We start from the raw sequence: 14,191 nt of genomic DNA, 5'->3' as shown, positions 1-14,191 counted from the left end.
TTCTTCTGTTCCCTTCTGGTAAAAATCTCACAGTCAATTGCATTCATTATAAAGAGGTTTCCAGATGTCATGTGTTTCATCAATTCAGGATACAGAGAAGGGAAAATGTTAAATAATTGAAATGCCTTAAGAAATAAAGTGCAGTCTGCTTCTATCTTCAGATAGATCACTTTTTAAAGTTATCTCTACAGGTTTTCTGTAGAAATTATAGCTAATAGGTGCAGGAGTGGCTGTGTGGTAAGTAGCTTGCTTACCAACCACATGGTTCCGGGTTCAGTCCCACTGTGTGGCACCTTGGGCAAATGTGTTCTACTATAGGCTCAGGCCGACCAATGCCTTGTGAGTGGATTTGGTAGATGGAAACTGAAAGAAGCCCGTCGTATATATGTATATATATATATATATATATATATATATATATATATATATATATATATATATATATATATATATATATATATATATATATATATATGTATATATATATATATATATATATATATATATATGTATATATATATATATATGTATATATATATATATATGTATATATATATATATATATATATATATATATATATATATATATATATATATATGTGTGTGTATATATATATATATATATATATATATGTGTGTGTATATATATATATATATATATATATATATATATATATATATATGTATATATATATATATATATATATATATATATATATATATATATATATATATATATATATATATATATATATGTATATATATATATATATATATATATATATATATATATATATATATATATATATATATATATATATATAAACCATGTTTGCAGGGTTGTGATTTAAGGGAAATTTTGCTGATATATCTAGCAAGTTGATCAATCACATTGATGCATCTTGTTTGTATGAAAATGGTGAGGTTACAGGTAGTGGTAGTGAAAATAATTTAGAATGCAAGGAAATTACAAAACTGAAATAATAAAGCTAATAATGACAGTAACAATGGCAAGAAGAACAACAGATTTTGTACATTGCTTTTGGTTATTGAAAACACATTTTTGTTTGGCTTCTTTAGATATTGGAAAATAGAGTCTCATGAATATTTTAGCAATGACAAAGCAGACAAATGAGAAATCAAACCCTGAGAATATTTGAAAAGAAATGTCTGGAATAATCCCTAATTAGGTGTCTAGACTTTCCGAAACACTAAATAAATTTTGTAAAGATGATTTTTTCCCTCCATTTCCACAAGTATAACATAGACACACTTCAATAATATTATCTAGTTGTCTATCAACCATGCTTGTTTACTTGTGGTTGTAGTGTGTGTGTGTGTGTGTGTGTGTGTGTGTGTACATAAACACATATAGCAATTTATAGTGGAACTAACGTTATTCAGTTATTTAACATGTCAGCCAGTTGCTCAGTCAAGCAGCGAACATTCCTTCAGAGAATATTAACACAAGAACAACCCAGAATCAATGCCGGGTGAATCTGTTGAATAGCATCATTGATGAAGGCAACAACAGGGATTATGATGAGTGGTGGATTATTATTTTATTATAGCCATAGCTTCTTGAAGGAAAAGACAGGAAACATTTCAATGTGCATAGCAGTAGGATAAAGGAATATTGGAAGAAGCGGGGGAAGAGGGAGCAGAAGAAATAATAGTCATAAAAGGATAGAGTAATAGTCACTTGATGCTTGGTAATAAGTCTGAGGCACCAGCAAAGCCCTACTTTCACTTTCTTTTTGTCCCCCCCACCCACCCACCTCTGCTCAACCAATCAGCAGCCAGTATCTCCATAGATGGGCTGTTGCTGGAATGGTGAGGGAGTAGAAGTATTTAGACAGTGTAGAATCCATTGCAGGCATAAACAGGGAAGTAGGGAAAGAAAGGAATTTAGCATGTGTGAAGGGAGAGAGATAAAAGAGAAGGTTCAGGCTGCTCCCACCCATTTCACACTGTAAATGAATGTATGCATTTAAAAGTGTGTGTATGTATGATATTAATGTGGCTGCTTCCATCTGTGCATGTATTTGCGGGTGAGAGAGGAGGTGAATTTGTGTGTGTCTGTGCACAAATATAGATTTTCAAATGTCTGCATGTTTATGACACAGTATATTCTCAGGAAGGGTAATGGAGTTGCTGTTACACTAATTGCTGGGTTTCTGCTGCTGTCTCATCCTTCGCTTCCTTTAAGACTATATACATCTGGGTTCCCACTCCCTATTTTCTGTCACTACAGCTGCACCCACACACCATACACATGCACATACACATATGCATCTACTACACTCCTTTCCTATCAGTCTTTACTCCAGTAAAAATTCTGCCGGTATGCAGTGACATCAACAATTGAATGGAATCCCCTCAAACTGCTATCAGGTGGGTGTCTGCTAATATTCTTGAATTCCAATGGTATTTCACACTAAATTTTACAGTTAAACATGAAAATTACTTTGAAATTTATTTCTTAAAATTTCAACTTCAAAAAAAAAAGAAAGAAAACTCTCTTAGAATTTTGATAGATTTGTATCTATTTTTACATTAGGAATTTCCCCCTTCATTCTTTTCTGTTTACTTGTTGTAACTGAAAGCAGAAGAATATTTCAACAGGCATCCTACTACATGCTTCCATTTCTGACAGCCTTGATTCTTCAACATGTGACTGTTAAGGAATTTCAAATCATTTCCTGCATTTTTACTCTACTTTCACGGTGTATGTTTTTACTATTTTATTACATCTTATATAGACATTTCTCGCCCTTTCCTTAAAACACTATTTCATGCTCTTTTTTAAGAGGTTCTTTTATTCAATTAGCTTTCTTAAAGGTCACCAATTCCCATTCTGTTTGTATTACATTCTCAAATATTACCTATTGATTTGTAGATGACATTATAAAGTTAATGTCTAGGAACTACTGAAATTCAATAATGCTTCTTCAAGATTTTTAATTACTTTATTTTTAACTCAATTTCTTCCATCATTCCAATTATTTTTATCATTATCATTATTATTATTATTATTATTATTATTATTATTATTATTATTATTATTATTATCAACTGTTTTTCCAATCTGATATTTTCAAAAATTTAACAATGATGGTGATTTCGTGATTGTTTTTATAATTACGTTCCCCAGACTGACATTTTTATTTAGTGTGACATTTCTGTAAATTCCAAAAACTATTTTTGAGGAGATATTAAGTGTCAGATAAAGAAAATAATACAAGATTTTTTTAAAAACTTTTCCCTTGACTTTTTTAATCAAAATATTGTTAGAAATAACAGGGAAAGAGTAGAAAGTTGTTGAATAGAAATTAATTCAATTCTTCTGTCGAAATTTTTTTTTTTTTCACATATGAATTATAAGGTTAAATATAAAACAAACTCCAGAATACAATAGTATAACAGTATTATAATCAATTATATAATGTGATGTGTGTTTATTGTGTATATGATTAAAAATGGTACATACATATGATTTGTTGCCAGAGAATGTTGAGTTACACCGGTTATGTATAACAAATATTTTGGCAGGGGTAACATGTGACTACTTACAGAAGCCACCATGATGACGGCATGAAACAAGACTAGACAAATAAATAGGGGAAATCAAACACAATAGTTATATTATCAAATATTAAAATATCCATGTCATATATTTAAGATAGTCATGTTGTTAAATATGAAAATAAAAAGCTACTAAGCCCTAAAATAGCCATACATTCAAATGTATAATAGAGATATCAAGTATGAAAATAGCTGTATTGCCAATGAAAATATCGTTTTTGATAAACTTGTTGTAATGACTGAAAATGATAACAGTTCATTTGGTGCAAATGATAAAGTTGTGTCCACTTTGGTAACTTCACATTTCAAATTTCGAATCACTCAAGAGTTCAGTTAATTCTGTTTTTCATCATTACAGTGTTGATAAAATGAACACCGTAAAAAGCCTTTTGTTTATTCAAATGACCATATTGCTTTAATCAAAAGACCATATTGATAGAAAAAATATCAAAACTATCGTATATCAATCTGTCTTTTATTAAGACATGAAAAGAGTGTAAAGCAAGGAAAACTAGCTTTGATATCTAGCACAAGATATTTGTTTATTCAAAGTGTTATTGAATAAACTATATATAAATGTTTTGATTAACTATTTACTTTTAATGATGGACAAATTTATTGAAATTAATTTTCCCTCTGCTGTTTGTAATATTCTACCTTTTCAAGTCTGCTTGTCATTTTCCTTCTTAGTTGTTGCTTTCTTTTCACCTTCATTTTCATCCCTTTTATTAATAAAAGATTCTTGTTCCTTCTGTAAAAGGACTACATTAAGAGTACAGTAGATAGACTAATGTGTGAAAGAAATTGAAATGGCAGTATGTCACCTTTTAGAAGCAAAAAAGTCTTCTAGAGGGAAAGAGAGTGAGATACAGACAGGCAGAGAAACAGTGCCACAAATGAATTAAAAAGGAGGAATATGTAAATGATAAGTAAACTAGACAAATAAAAAGATGACAAAGAGTAGAGGAGATGGGAGAGAAAAAAGTTGATGAGATATATATGTGAGATGAATGAAGTAAGAGGAGTTCATTTGTAAGGAATAGAGACAGTAAGAGAGAGGGGGTGGAAGTAATGTAAAACAGGGGACAAGGCTACAGCAATCTCAACCTATGTATTTTAAATACCTATTTTTAAAAATGCTTAAAATTTCCAGGAATATTTCAAGTACCTGTAGTGCCTTTCACTATTTGTAATAGTTCACCATCAGTTTCAACCATAATAGCATAAAGAATAACGTGTTATCACCATAACCATTACTGTCCCCAACGTCCACTTACAAAATTTAAGAGATTTCAGAAGAAAATTAGATCTGTATGAAGGACATTATATTTAGTTAACTAAAGTAATTAATTTATATGTCAATAATGAATTTTTATGCTTTTGACTGAGATGTACAGTTGTATTCCTCTGATAGTTAAAGGATGAGAAAGACCTGGACGTTGAGATTATGATCTGTTGAAACAATAGGGTCAGATGTCTTGTAGTTTGATGTCACAAACTACCATCCTTTATTTTCTACAGCTACAACATCACAGCTATTTGGACAGTAGTTCTGTTACTCTAACCTTATTACTACTCCACCTTGTGGAGGGTATTTCTATAACTATAATTTCTTAGCTACTCTACTTTTTTTGTCAACAGTATTTTTATAATCATAACCTCACAACTTCTCTACCTTTGTGTATGGTCAGTAGTTTTCCAATTATAACATCACTGCTACTGTGCCTTCATGCAGACCATATTCCTACTATTTTAACCTTACAACTACCATGCATTTTATGTAGTCAGTGCGTCTACTTATCTTAACTTTACTGCCATTATGTGGACAGTGTTCCTTGTATACGTTAATCTGACAGCTACTGTCCCTTTATGTAGAGAATAGTTTTCTTACATTTAACTTCATTATCACATGTCTTAACATTCCAATTTTGACTGCCCCATCTTCTTTTGTGTGTGTGTGTGTATTTTGGACTACATTGTCTAATGTATCTTTCCTGTTTCAAATTGGTATGGTGTGAATTAAGAAAAATTGGCTGCTATTTCTAGCAGAGTGAGCAACTGTGCCAAGGCTGTGTTACTGGCCTGCTGTTGTTACAGTTGTTGTTATGATTGTTTAAGAGTTCCAGACATCTCTGTTCAAGTAGATTTATGACACAGATCAATGTAGAGCAGCCCACTGATCAGGTGCACAAGGCTGAAATGTCATGATTATAGGGTAGCTTGCCCATTGGCCAATATTGCATTTCTACAATTTGATTGGTAATCCAGCCACGACTATCCTGTCTTCATTGTAAGGCACACTGTCTTAAGATGTGGTCCCTATTTAAAAGATGGTAAGGGGAGTATTGAAAAAATTTAGTTGCTACATCAAGTGGGTGGAGTGACTACATAGGAATCTCCCTGTGACTGACATGTGTCTGGATCTGCAAGACTTAACATGATTCATGTGTTTATGTCTGATAGACTGACACGCTTTATGTGTGTTTAGTTTTGATAGAATAACATACTTCACGTGTTTGTATCTTACAGGCAAACATGCTTCAAGCATTTCGATCTGTTAGAATAATATGCTTCGTATGTTTGGATCTAACATGCTTCACTTGTTTAAGGTCTGATAAACTGATATACTTCATGGGTTTAGATTTCATAGAATAGCATGCTTTGTGTGTTTAGGTCCAAAGCATTGACATATGTCTATTTCTGATAGACTAACATGTCATAACTTCAATCAGATGTCACAAACTACCATCCTTTATTTTCTACAGCTATAACATCACAGCTATTTGGACAGTAGTTCTGTTACTCTAACCTTACTACTACTCCACCTTGTGAATAGTATTTTTACAACTATAATTTCATAGCCACTCTACCTTTTTTTTGTCAACAGTATTTTTATAATCATAACCTCACAACTTTTCTACCTTTGTGTATGGTCAGTAGTTCTTCAATTATAACATTACTGCTACTGTGCCTTCATGCAGACCATATTCCTACTATTTTAACCTTAAAACTACCATGCATTTTATGTAGTCAGTGCTTCTACTTATCTTAACTTTACTGCTATTATTCCATTATGTGGACAGTGTTCCTTGTATACATTAATCTGACAGCTACTGTCCCTTTATTGGAGAATAGTTTTCTTACATTAACTTCATTACCACATGTCTTTACATTCCAGTTTTGCCCACCCCATCATTTTTTGTATATTTTGGACTACATAGATTTGACAAACTGATATGTTTTGTGTGTTTAGATCTGATAGACTGATACACTTCGTGTGATTAGGTTTGATAGAATAGCATGCTTTGTGTGCTTAGATCTGAAACACTGACATGTTTCGTACATCGAGATCTTGTAAGCGAACATGTCACCACTGGTACCCCATGTCACAACTAGCATCACATGTCACACCTAGTATCACGTGTCACAACTGTCATCACATGCCACAAACAACCATCCTTTATTCCCCTCAAACTAGACCCTACCAAATTATCAGAGAAAGAACACACTGGACAATGTAATCCTAGTATACGAAAAGAAAGAATGCTCATGACTAGAATATCTCTGATTATGTCTGCTTGATCAGAGCTCACGTGGGACCTAATAACAACAACAACAACATCAGTGACAGAAGGGATGGTAAGAGCAACAGAAATAATAGTAGTAGCACCAGAAGAATTCTTTTGGTGTTGGATAGAGCAGTGGTAGTAGTTGTAATCATATAATAGTACTATGGAGAACAGCTTCTGTGCCGGTTGTAAATTTATAATAGTAGAGCTGGATATAGCTACGGTAGTAGTAGTAGTAGTAGTAGTAGTAGTAGTAGTAGCAGCAGCAGCAACTGTAATAGTAGTAATAGTAGCAACAGTAGCAGCAACTGTAGTAGTAGTTGTAGTAGTAGTATTGCAACCACATAATAGTACAACACGTTGCCACAGTGGTAGTAGCAGTAACTATACTGTTATAGTTGTAGATATAACTTCAGTAGTAGTGGTAGCTATATATTGGTAGTGCTGGATACAGCTACAGTAGTAGTAGTGGTGGTGGTGGTGATGGTGGTGGTGGTGGTGGTGGTGGTGGCGGTGGCGGCGGCGGCAGCAGCAGCAGCAGTAGTAGTAATAGTAGTAGTGGGTGGTGGTGGTAAAAACAGCCATAGTAGTTGTAAGTGCAGTTGCAACAGTATTGGTTGCAGTGGCAATAGTGGTAGTAGCAGTAGCTACTACAACATTAGCAGTAGTTATAAGTTATAGCCAGTAACAGTGTGATACCCATGCAACAACAACAACAACAACAACAACAACAACAACAACAACAACAACAACAACAACAACAACAACAACAACAATGAGGAGAGCAGAAACAGTCAGCAATAACAATATAAACACAAGACAACACAAACAACAATTGCCACCACCAGGCCACCACCACCACCACCACTAGGCCACCACCACCACTAGGCCACCACCACCACCACCATCTCAGCTTATTAGAAGCAACAACAATATTTTCTACTACTACTACTACTACTACTACTACTACTGCTAACTACTACTACTACTACTACTACTACTACTACTACTACTACAACTGCTGCTGATGATGATGATAATGATGAGAAACGTTGATGATGATGATGATGATGATGGTGGTGTTTTTTTTTTTTATATATTTGCCACCAGGGCAACAGATTAGAGGGACAATACAAAGACAGACAGAAAGTGTGGCAGGGTATACCTAGACTGAAATGACAACAAAAATTAATAACAATAATAATAATAATAATAATAATAATAATAATAATAATAATAATAATGATAATAATAATAATGCACCAAAGCAGGAGTGTGCTGTACAGTTGCTTGACCTGTTTTAATGGACACATTCATTTTTGTAATTTGGAGACTAGATAGGATAGTCATGGCTGGAATGCCTTTGATCAATAGACCTGCACAATCAGGGCTGACATATGGAGGTGGCTACACGACAATAGCAACAACAACACAGCATTAACAGGCAGGTGGGGGTTGGGGTGCAGGAATAGTGCTTAGCGCTAACAACAGCGACAGTAAACAACAAGAACACAGAGAAACAAAGGCAGCAATAGTGCAAACAACAATAACAACAACAACACAACAATCGTAGCCGTGACAGTCATCAACAGTAATAGCAGTAGTGAAGACATGTGCAACAGCAGCAGAAGAAAAATATATATATATATATATATATATATATATATATATATATATATATATATATAGAGAGAGAGAGAGAGAGAGAGAGAGAGAGAGAGAGAGATAGGCATAGGAGTGGCTGTGTGGTAAGTAGGTTGCTTACCAACCACATCGTTCCGGGTTCAGTCCCACTGCATGGCATCTTAGGCAAGTGTCTTCTACTATAGTCTCGGACCGACCAAAGCCTTGTGAGTGGATTTGGTAGACGGAAACTGAAAGAAGCCCATCATATATATGTATATGTAAATATATATGTATGTGTGTGTATATGTTTGTGTGTCTGTGTTTGTCCCCTGCCAACATCGCTTAACAACCGATGGTGGTGTGTTTACGTCCCCGTAACTTAGCGGTTCGGCAAAAAGAGACCGATAGAATAAGTACTAGGCTTCCAAAGAATAAGTCCTGGGGTCGATTTACTTGACTAAAGGCGGTGCTCCAGCATGGCCACAGTCAAATAACTGAAACAAGCAAAAGAGTAAAAAGAGTAAAAGAGTATATATATATATATATATATATATATATATATATATATATATATATATATATATATATACATCAGTAGTGAGAATAACATTGGCAGCAGTGACAGCTGCAGCAACAGCAGCAGCAGTAGCAGTAGCTGCAGCAGTTACAGTAGTAGCTGCAGCATGTATGGCGTCGTCTATTTTGTGTATGTGCTGGAAGTATTGTGAGATTTGCACTACACAGCTGTAGCTCAGCTCCAGTTCTTTGCTGTAACAATGTGCTCTGCTCTGCTTCTAGACTGTCAACATGTGGTCATCACATGGCATCCTAGCTCACGCGTTCAGGCTTGTTCTATTACAGGGTTGGATACAACTAACACGATGGTTAGTGGTTGTAAACCATGTAATTCTTTTTACTTGTTTCAGCCGTTTGACTGCGGCCATGCTGGAGCACCGCTTTTAGTCTAACAAAATCGACTCCAGGACTTATTCTTTGTAAGCCTAGTAACTATTTTATCGGTCTCTTTTGTCGAACCGCTAATGTACGGGGACATAAACACACCAGCATCGGTTGTCTAGCGATGTTGAGGAGACAAACACAGACACACAAACATATACATACATATATATATATATATATATATATATATATACGACAGGCTTCTTTCAGTTTCCGTCTACAAATCCACTCACAAGGCTTTGGTCGGCCCGAGGCTATAGTAGAAAACACTTGCCCAAGGTGCCACGCAGTGGGACTGAACCCGGAACCATGTGGTTTTAAGCAAGCTACTTACCAGACAGTCACTCCTATTATTATTACTATTGCAATAACAAAAATGATAATAATAATAACAATGATATTAATAATATAATTAGAAAACAGCTATAGTACTTATTATAACCATAACCATATAATAACAGTACTGGATGTAACTACAGCAGCAGAAGCAGCAGCAGCAGCAGTAGTAGTAGTAGTAGTAGTAGTAGTAGTAGTAGTAGTAGTAGTAGTAGTAGTAGTAGTAGTAGTAGTAGTAGTAGAAACCAACTGTAGTAGCAGTAAGTACAAGAGCTGTGGCAAGAAGTCTTGGTGGTTGCAGCTGCAGCGTTGGCTGCAGTAAGTGCATTTGTAATAATATTGGCAGTAGATACTGCAACGCTGTCAGTAATAGTAGTAGTAGTAAAATATCATCTATTTGCTTACATACAGGCACATTCATCCGTCCATCTTATGTATATATATTTCAGAAGCTTAGCAAGTCATGCACACATGTAAATATGCAGATGTGGGTGCATGCACACAAATATGTCAAGGCATACAGCTCCACACAAGCAATGACATTCATACTTGCTTGCATGCATGTATGTACACATGTACACATGTGCACATACATGCAAGTTTATGTGCATACATACAAGCATGCAGGTATATATGTGCGCATGGCTCAGTGGTTAGAGTGCCGGACTCACAATCATGAGGTAGTGAGTTCGGGCATGTCTTTTCTTTTGGAAGGAAAGGGACAGAAAGATAGATCCCCTTTCGCGCGCGTGCACACATACATACACACACACACACACACACACATATATACGAGGGAATACTCTCTTTTACTCTTTTACTTGTTTCAGTCATTTGACTGCGGCCATGCTGGAGCACCGCCTTTTGTCGAGCAAATCGACCCCAGGACTTATTCTTTGGAAGCCTAGTACTTATTCTATCGGTCTCTTTTGCCAAACCGCTAAGTTACGGGGCGTAAACACACCACCATCGGTTGTCAAGCGATGGTGGGGGGACAAACACAGACACGCACACACACATATATATATATACATATACATATATACGATGGGCTTCTTTCAGTTTCCGTCTATCAAATCCACTCACAAGGCTTTGGTCGTCCTGAGGCTATAGTAAAAAGACACTTACCCAAGATGCCACGCAGTGGGACTGAACCCGGGACCATGTGGTTTGTAAGCAAGCTACTTACCACACAGCCACTCCTGCGCCTATGGTGAAAAGTTCCTGGGTTTGGGCAAAAGAAAATACAGGAGGATCAGTTAATTATGATTTTATTCAACATATTCCCCTCTCAGATTCCCATACTTATTGCAGCAGTCCTTCAGTTTTTCTAAGGTTTGTAAAAGAACTCTGAAGATTGGGTCTCCAGACAGGCCTTTCGCCAGGAACTTAGAGCCAGGAACTTTTCAGCACTTCCTCGTATTGTAGATGGCTGATCAGAGTTGCTTATGAAAAATGCATCTGGATATCTTTTAAAGATATGAGAGGAAACTTTGGTCAAGTATCATAGACTTCTTCAGGAACAGTTGTATAATTGTGAGCCATTAAATACTTAACTTTTTAAATATAGGTTCATTCCTGATATGAGTGTTCCTTTCGATCAAAACTGCATGTAAGTACACATGAAATTTTGGGGGTTACAACTATGAAGATTAACTGTTCTGTAGATGTCATCATTGTCATCATTATCATCATCATCATCAGCATTGTCATCATTGTCTTTGACATCGTCGTCATCATCATTATCGTTATCATCACCATCATTTAATGAAGAGTTTTTTGAAATCAGTGAGAAAAAGAATATTTATGGACATCTGCTACAAAACATTTAACTTTTCTACCCAGGTACTACATATTTACATTTGTACTTATTGCAGCATTTGATTATGTTACAAAAGGTGTAATAGTTATCTTGAAAGACTGAATGCTTTTTTAGACAAAGAACGTGACCAAATGACATGCATTTTGAAGATACAGTCTGTAAATGGAACAGAAAAAATATTTAAGTTTTTTCTAAAATTCAGCATGTAAATTTTCACTATTGTTATTTTCTATCTCCGAACAATAGGGCATTGTTTCTTTGTTAGAGACTAGCTTTTTTTTTGGAAGAATTCAAAGTATAAAAAAAATAAGTAATATGCATTCATAATAAGTAATATGTGTACACTTATGTAGGCTTCTGTCTGTGCATGTATTCATATATACATTTACATAAGTGTATGTGTGTAAATGTGTTTGTGTATGTGTATCCAACTCAAATGGATTTTGTTAAACATGCACACACATACAAGCATACATAATCACATGTATGTATATGTGTATGTTTTGTGTACACAGATGTGTTGATATGTACATATATTTGCAGACATAGAATCATACATTCTTTTTTTATATGTAACTCTTTTAATAGAATATTCTGGAATAGTGTATTGATGTTAGAAAAGTCTTTGGTAACAATATACACGTCTCAAATGATTTGATTATGTTTTCCAATAAAATACACTTTAAAATTGAAGTCTTTCTTTTACAAAATCCTGAAAAATCTGACACTTTAAAAGGAACTGTGTAAGGTTAGAGGCTCAACGTTAGTGTTGATGTTGGTGTTAATGTTGGCCTATTTATATTGCAATCATGTGTAATATGTATATATGTGTGTGTGTTATCAAAGAGAGACAGACAGACAGAGAGACAGACAGACAGAGAGACAGACAGACAGAGAGACAGACAGACAGAGAGACAGACAGAACCTGCAAAATTTGACACTTTAAAAGGTGGTGGGTTGTGTTGATAATTCTTTAATTGTAGTCCCATTCAGATTCATGAGTGTGTGTATATGTGTGCATATATGGATATATGCACCAGTCCATTCAAGTTAAAATGTACTTGTGTGAAAACATCTCTTTGTACACATTATGTGTGTGTTATATATACATATATACATGCATACATACAAGTGGATCATTGGCAATTTTTTTCTTTTGTCTTCCTTTTCTCTTGGACTTTCCTCTGTTTCCTGTTTCTGATGAAGAGCTTTGCTCAAAACATAAAACTACCTTTCTTTCCTTCTCTGAGCATCTGCTAATACTTTGCATGTACTATGTACTCACGTTGTTGTTTTTTTTCCTGTTGTGCTTGTTCTTCTTTTTTGGATTTACTATATATATATATATATATATATAATATTTATTCTTTTATTCTTTCACTTGTTTCAGTCATTTTGACTTTGGCCAAGCTGGAGCACCACCTTAAAAGGTTTTAGTTGTAGAAATCAAACCTAGGACTTATTCTATCATCTCTTTTTGTTGAAGTGCTAAGTAATGGAGACATAAACACACCAACATCATATATCAAGTAATAGTGGGGGAACAAACACAAACACACACACACACACACACACACACACACACACACATACATATACGATGGGCTTCTTTCAGTTTCCATCTACTAAATCCACTCACAAGGCTTTGGTGGCCTGAGGCTATAGTAGAAGACACTTGCCCAAGGTGCCACGCAGTGGGACTAAACCTGGAACTGTGTAGTTGAGAAGCAAGCTTCTTACCACACAGCCATGCCTGCACCTATATATATATATATATATATATATATATATATATATATATATTCGGAGTGGTTGGCATTAGGAAGGGCATCCAGCTGTAGAAACTCTGCCAAATCAGATTGGAGCGTGGTGTAGCCATCTGGTTCACCAGTCCTCAGTCAAATCGTCCAACCCATGCTAGCATGGAAACCAGACGTTAAACGATGATGATGATATATAATATTCTCTCTGTTATTTTAACTGTTCTGTTTTACCTTGACTTGACACTTTGTCAGTCATTTTCTGCTAACAGTACAGGATATGATTTTACTAATGTCCAACATAACGCTATAATAAAACACTATAGCATAAAACAACTTAAAAAGTAGAAATCAAGCAGAAGATTATTGATCAATGTTGCTTATGAGGAAAATACAAATATAAGGACACAAGAACTGTGTAGTGATAGACATGTTCAAGTTCACAGCTTCTGGTAGCACTCATAATATCCTTTACATATAACTATATTAACCGTAATGCTTGTTATTAGTAACTTAGACCTTTTATATTTACT

The 14,191-nt window shown here is 34.8% G+C and overlaps 1 protein-coding gene across 9 annotated transcripts in view; it reads left to right on the top strand.

Moving 5' to 3' along the window:
• Nucleotides 1-14,191, top strand: part of LOC106869351 (uncharacterized) — a 387,885-nt gene that overhangs the window by 226,267 nt on the left and 147,427 nt on the right. Inside the window, exon 1 of one of the 9 annotated variants that reach the window (XM_089354243.1) lies at nucleotides 2,334-2,394. The exons of the other annotated variants lie outside the window; for them this stretch is intronic. The gene's annotated coding sequence lies outside the window, so the exon portion shown is untranslated. Of the gene's footprint in view, nucleotides 1-2,333; nucleotides 2,395-14,191 lie in introns of those variants that run through there. 9 annotated transcript variants of the gene reach the window in all.

This window comes from Octopus bimaculoides, chromosome 6, assembly GCF_046866305.1.
Source record: "Octopus bimaculoides isolate indiv1 chromosome 6, ASM4686630v1, whole genome shotgun sequence".
NCBI lineage: Eukaryota > Metazoa > Mollusca > Cephalopoda > Octopoda > Octopodidae > Octopus > Octopus bimaculoides.
This window is presented reverse-complemented; position numbering and strand designations above follow the sequence as displayed.